The 7,501-nt window shown below is 34.0% G+C and overlaps 1 pseudogene; it reads left to right on the forward strand.

The window, feature by feature from the left end:
• Positions 1 to 6,994: 6,994 nt before the first annotated feature.
• LOC138829042 (small ribosomal subunit protein eS27-like) lies at positions 6,995 to 7,153 on the forward strand (annotated as a pseudogene).
• The last annotated feature ends 348 nt before the right edge of the window (positions 7,154 to 7,501 follow it).

Here is a 7,501-nt window from a genome sequence, read left to right on the forward strand (position 1 = left end):
AAACCCTTGAGTTTGCACTTACAGTAATCAATTTGCAAATCATATCCATATTAAAATGAGTCTGATATTATCTACCCACTTCCCCTGAACCAGCTTTTTCTCTTTGATCTTTTTCAGTCTCGTTTCCTTCCTAAATATGATACTGAAACCACAGCAGTTGATGTTAGAGGCTACACTGATCAAGATGCATTGTACACATAAATTAAAATGCTGGATTGTAACTTTGTTGTACAACTATGTAAAGATAACAAAGAGGAAAAAAAACACTCCATAGTTGATAAGTTTATCAAAGATCTTCTGAAATTTCTCTATAATCTATCCCTATGTCATGTACATTTCCCAGTGCTTTCTGCTTTCTGCTTGCCTAAGTGCTGTCACTTCAAAAAAGTTAAACTTCTGAATCTAAAACACCTATGTATCTATGCACACCCATTCAACAAGTTTTGACATTTTCTCAATTATGAAGTCATCACATTGGTGATCTTTGGAGTTGCAATTAAGAAATATAAGGTTGGGTCATATGATAAAGTGCAAATATGGTCGCTTTCTAAGTTACTTCATTGAGAGACTAATAATCTCAAGTGTCCAGTCTCTTATTATTACTTCCCTCCACTAAGGTTAGATTCCCTTTCAATATAAAACTTTTTCCTAAGAGTCTTCAGTAGCTATGAGTAGGATTCATATGTTTTATTCTTTATATTACAAGGATACAAAGAAATGTTCTCTAAAAACATCTCTTAACTATGAAAGTGGCTATTGCCCAGTTTTCTGTATCTCAAGTATCACTGACCAGAATTAGCCCATACAGTAATTTCTGAATTATTTAAGCAAGATAGTAGATTTTTGTTCTTTTTTGTTTTTGACTTTTAAGTACGTGAATTCATAATTATACATATATACATATATTATTTTTTCAGCTTTTTCTTTAAGGTCCATTTCAATATATCATTGTTGATAGATTTTGTTGATTATCTTACATATAATTTTCCTTAAGTAATCTACTAAGTAACCAAGGGATTGACATATGAAGATTATTCTTTGTTGTTTTTAGATTGAAGTAGATGAAAAAGTAAATGATTGACAAAAATAAGGTTCAGGATCTAAAAACTTGTATAAGTAAAGGAATGTGCTCATAGAAATGTGATGTCTTAACTTTTTTTGTGTAGTATAAACAAATATGATAAAATATGTTCTAATGAAGAATAGAAATTTGATATTTAGCAAATATTATAATTTTGGAGCAATGGAGGTTTCCTTGACACTTGACTCACTAACAAGACAAATAAATAGTATTCTTCCTTGGAGTTTTGACAGAAAATCCAGCCAATTAAAAATGTACTAAGTATGTAAGATGGCACAGCTCCCTTATCAAGAACTATAGAGAATATCAGGCATAGTAAACAAAGAGATTAACTTTTTTTTTTTCTTTTTGGTCTGGTCCTGGGGCCTGAATTCTGGGCCTGGGCGCTGTCCCACAGCTCTTCAGCTCAAGGCTAGTGCTCTACCACTTGAGCCACAGCGCCACTTCCGGCTTTTTTCTTTTTGCTTATGTAGTGCTGAGGAATCGAACCCAGGGCCTCAGGCAGGCAAGGCTCTACCACTGAGCCACCTTCCCAGCCCCAAGAGATTAATTTTATACTAATTAAAGTCAACTCCTATAGATGTTTTATAATTAGAAACACAACATGCCAACTAAATTGCACTGTTAGTAATTTCTTTTGTAGGCTATAGGGAAAGATCATTAAGTGACCAGAAGAGACTCATTTATGAGAAAGTTACTATGAATCAAAACAAGGTAAGGAAGAAATAATACAACTCTGATACAAAGGAAGCATCATAGAAGGTAGCATTTTTTATGATGGTAATATATCTTTAATGAAATGACTAGACAAAGTTATTATATGAAGAGAAAACTGCAGACAAACTTTTCTCCAGGATATAGTATTCACACACAAGCGAAACCAAATTAAGGAATATTGTATGTTTCTTAATTATGCAAAATAATATACAACAGTATACTTCATGATGACTACGTATATATATTTGAACTAAGTGAGACTGTTGGATAGTTTAATGTAATTTTATAACACTGACAGAATAAAAGAAAAATCACAATAGATGCAGAAAAAAACTGACAAAATTCATCATATCTACACTGGCAATGTAGCCCAATGTTAGAACATTTGCCTCAATTGTGCAAGTCTCCTGACTCCATCCTGAACACTACTGAAAAAAAAATACATTTCCATGTATTTAGAAAAACTCAGAGTGAACTAAGAATAGAAAGAAACATTCTCAACTTGAAAAACAGAGAAACTGAAAATCATGCATCTAACATCTTGTTAATGTTGGAATTTTCTCTGTTCTCCTCTTGTCAATTGAGAATAAAGATGTGCTCCTTTTCAAACTTTTCATAAATCACTGCTTAACAATGCAAATTTTTGGAAATGTACTTTTTGACTATTTCATTATATGCTTTATTTTTAATTGTGAAATTGCCAAAAGTTGTATTATGAGGAGGTTGCATTGTGACATGTCTATATGACCCCTATATTTATTGTGTTTTTGTTTCAAAAATACAATAATGCAAGGAAAAAAGGACAAGAAGTTTTTAGATAAGCACATAAGAAGGAAAAATGACTTTGTTTAGAGATGATATGATCTAAGCAATCACTAAACTATGCTTTGATCTATAGTATATTTCAAATTAATGAGCTCCTTATGTTCATTTAATAATTTTTCCCTATGACCCCTAGTCATAATTATTTTTAGGTAATTCAGTAATCAAATTATAATGCATTTAATAAAAGAACAAATACTGTAGCTATATGCAACTGTTGTTAAATGATGCACAAATTCTAAAGACTGTTTTTTAATTAATTTACTTTGTTGTTATTATAGTGGGGATATACAGAAGGATTAAAATTACATGAGTGAGATATTGAGTACATTTGCTTTCAGAAAGTGTCTCTGTTCCTGCCACCCATCTCTACAAGTTGTGTAGTTCACTTTCATCAGTGTCCAGTGAACTCCACCACCGCACATTTCCACCTTTTTCCCTTAAAGTTCTGTGCCCTCTCCGACCATCTTAAAGATATACATACAAATATACCATTCATAAGATAAAGAAGACAGAATCATCAAAAACTAAAAACTAAAAAACAAAAGACTGTTTCGTTTCTACATCTTGGAATTATTTCAGTATGTATATTGTTTTATATAAATATGAAGAGACACTTACTCATTGTACCTTTGGATGTGATTCTCTCCTTTGTGATTCTCTTTGTGATTCTCTCCTAAGATTATCCTCTTTTGGTCTCACTGTGGATGAGTATCTAGAATCCAGTTTAATTTATCAAATCCCAGTACAATTTAGATCTAACTTCTGCATACCAGAGAACATGTGCCATTTGTCTCTCTGATATTGGCTCCCCTCACATGATTTGTTCTAGTTCCTTCCACTAAGGGCTCTATTTGAAAGCTCCTAGAATTTGTGGCTACACTTGGCAAGATCACAGGATATAAAATAACTATGTAATCTTCAGAATTATATTGTTATTAGAAAACTCTATGATAATATCATTTACCTTAGTATCCCAAACCATATGATACTTACAAATTTCATCTAAGAAGTTCAGGATTTCTTCACTAAAAAAATCACTCAGAATACTTTCTTAAACACCTGAATAGCTGTAGAAATATACAAAATTCATTAATTTGAAATTTTCATTAAAGATGCAATTCTTGAGTTGATTTGGTGATTTAATGTAATCTAGTCAATATCCCAGCTTTCTTTTATCTTTTTTCCTCTTTTTTAGAATTTACATGCTGATTAAAAATATATAGTAGAAATAGGACCTGGAATTTCCTGAATATCTAGAAAAATGATGAATACATTTTGAAATGTTAACATGCTGGGTTGCTTTATTAACTATAAAGCTACATCAATTAAGACTGTAGCTAATTATTCAACTTTGTGTGATATGGGCATGACAGTATATGTGCATATCAATAGAAAAAATAAGAAATCCATAAATAGATTACAGCATATGTAGCTGATTTTCAAGAAAAAAAAATACCAATAGACCTCAATGGGGAAAGAAAATAATTTCAGCCAATGATGGAGAAAGAAGGTAGGCCTTAGTCCATACACAGAATTATCTGCTTGAATCACAGACCTGCACACACACACACACACACACACACACACACACACACACACACACACACACACACACACACTCCCCTTTTCACATAACGTTTTAGGGGAAAAGCATAAAAGAATAAATCCATGCTCTGAATTATGCAAAAATATTTCCAGACAGAAAAAATGAAGAAAAAAGGAAATCAGCTAGGAACTGGTAGTTAATTTCTGTAATCCTAGCTACCAGTGGGACTGAGACTGGGAGTATCATGGTTTGAATCAAGCCTGACTCATAAGTTTCTATCTCAATCAATGCCTAGACACAGCGGCGTTCACATGGCATCTCAGCCATGGAAGGCTGAGATCTCAGGATCTTGTGGTTCCATGCCTGCCAGGACAAAAAAGTCTGTGAGATTATATCTTAACAGAAAGAATTTAAGCATGGTGTGGGTACCTATCATTTTAGCTCTGGGAAGTGAGAAATATAAGGATTGTAGCCCAGACATGTGCCTACAGAGAAACTAGAAACTTATCTCAAAAATAACCAGTGGAGACAAAAAAAATGGAATTGTGGCTATGCCACAGAACTCTTAGTGAGCCCAGGGTCAGGATTCCCAAGGAGAAAATAAAAAAAGAAAAAGAAAGAAGAGAGAAAGAAATGAAGAGAGAAAAAGAAGAGGTAAAAAGATATGTGGAAGGAAGAACAGAGGGAAGAAGGAAGGAAGAAAGAAAGGAAAGAAGAATATTGGAGCTTATCAAAATTAAGGATTTCTGGTAATCAACAATGTCCCTGAAAAAATAAGGCCAAATCACAGGTTGGGAAAAAAAATATTGGAGATGAATTTTGTAACATGTTTTAAATGAACTCTGAAAGGAATGTGTAATGAGCTCCAATGAATGGATAATATAAAGAAAACAACCAAAATTTTCAAATGGCTTTAAGACATTTTTTTTCAGAAAAGAAAATAGAATTGCCCAATGAGCATATATAAAATGTTTGCCTTCACCAGTCAAAAGAAAAATAAAAATGGCCACTTAATGCTGTTTTATAGCCACCAAAATAACTCAAATTTAGAAGATTGATAATATTGGGAAAATAAGAAGCACCCTCTTGAAATCTTCATGCAGGACAGAATATAAAATGGTGTGCTCAGTTTATAAAGCATTTCTTTGGAGAATTTCTTACAAATTAAACACATATCTTTATATCAACCTAACAATTCCACTTCAATATATTGTCCCAAGGTAAGTGAGAATGTGTTCATGAAAACAATTATACAGAAAATGTTCACAGAAGCTTTATTTGCACAACTATGTAACTGGAACAAATAGATTGATAGAATATAGAATATTCAAACAATGGAAAATTACTTCCCAATAAAAAGTAACTATTACTGATATATGTAATAATATGGATAAATTTAAAAATCATTATCTTGAGGAAAGAATAGATACTGCATTTTTATGAAGCTCAGTAAAGGCAAACTAGCCTAGAGTGGTGAAATCAGAAGTGATACTTCCAGTAGATCTAAGAAGGCAGGAAGGGAACCAAGAAGATATGGCAGAAATATTGGGTACAATGATGATGTCCCTGGTTGCTTGGGTTAATTCAGTTATCAAAACTTGACAAAATACATACTAAAAATATGTGCATTCTGCTGAGTGTCAGTGTGTCAGGCCTGTAATCCTAGCTACTCTGGAGGCTGAGATCTGAATATTGTGGTTCTAAGCCAGCCTGGGTAAGGAAGTCTATGAGACTATTATCTCCAATTAACCACCAGAAAAGCCAGAAGTGGAGCTGTGATTCAAATGGGAGAGTGCCAGTCTTGAGTGAAAAAGCTAAGCAAGAGCTCTAGGCCCCAAGTTTAAACACCAGTACAAAAAAGCAATGTACAGTCAAGTTTTTATCCTAAGTTTTTAACTAAATATAATTTGTCAGTGGAAAATCCACATGAATCAAGGAGAAATCCTAAAGGGAAATTATGAGAATCCCCTACAGAATGGGGGCCCTTGGTAATAACCAAGACAACTATGAGTTTAGGCTAAACTGAGCTAGGCTGGGCCTCAAGTTTTAAGGAGGGAGAGAAAATGCCTGGCTATACATGTAGATTCTGCTATTGCTGATGACCTAGGCAGTAGAAAAATCTTTTCCATATTTTAAAGGTAAATTTCCTCATCTAGTATATTATCATGACTAGCCATCAATGGACTTTGTAACTAAAAATACACTTGATCTCTAAATGTAATGTGTAGAATTTCATTGATAAAAATCTGCTTGACTTAAAGAGCTATGGAGCTTCCAAAGGCATTCAGGTAGGCCTGACTGCTTAGGCTGAGACCCTAAAACACCAGCATGGAATCATCACAGATCTTGAGGAAAACTATTCAAAGCTTGGGATTCACAAGACGTTGTAAAACATAAATCCGCAATTTGTATGCAATATATCCTACAGATCAAGATCTCAGTCTTGTGTTGAATATATCTGCAGTATTTTCATGATTTCGTGGCATCAAATTAAAACGTTCAGAGAGACAAAAAGAAAATGAATAGGCCCTCTAGCAGAAAGCATGATTAATTGACTTTGTTGGGGTTGAATTAGAGGAAGAGAAGGCAGAGAAAGTAAGTAGCCAATCTAGATTTACAAGAAAATATATGTCATGTCTCTCAGAAGTGTTAGGCAAAGAAAATCAACATTTTAGAAGGCTGTATGGATCCCCAAAGTCCACTTGAATGGATTGTATTAAGAAGCAAAAAAAGCCTTACCTCTCACAAAGGATCTACTTCATCCCTCTCCTGAAGAGAAGAGGAAACACATGAAGAGCCTGGTGCAGAGCCCCAATTCCTACTACATGGATGTGAAATTCCTACAATGCTATAAAATAACCACGGCCTCTAGCCACACAGAAACAGTAGTTTAGTGTGTTGGTTGCTCTACTGTTCTCTGCCAGTTTACAGGAGGAAAAGCAAGGCTTACAGAAGGATGTTCCTTCAGATGGAAGCAGCACTAAAAGCACTGTGAACCAAGATGAATGGGAAACCGTCCCAATAAACACATTTTGGATATATCATGTTCATATGTTGTTTAACTGCTAGGAACTTCCTGCCTCAAGCATGCAGGGGCAACCAGAAGAGAAAAATGCTAGTCTTTTGAGGCAATTTGTGGAATAAAATAAACGTAATTTCCAAGTCAAAGTCCACGGTGCAGATTTAGGACTTCTTACCTAGAAAGATGAAAGCTGTTGATGCCAACACCACAAAGATGGTAAAGAGGAAGACCTGGTAAAAACCAATGAACCGCTTTGAAAGCACTTGGATTTTCACACTGATATATGCATTGAACATAACAGAAAATAGTT

This window comes from Dipodomys merriami, unplaced genomic scaffold (assembly GCF_024711535.1).
Source record: "Dipodomys merriami isolate MVZ:Mamm:240054 unplaced genomic scaffold, mDipMer1.0.p SCAF_17, whole genome shotgun sequence".
NCBI classification, from domain to species: domain Eukaryota; kingdom Metazoa; phylum Chordata; class Mammalia; order Rodentia; family Heteromyidae; genus Dipodomys; species Dipodomys merriami.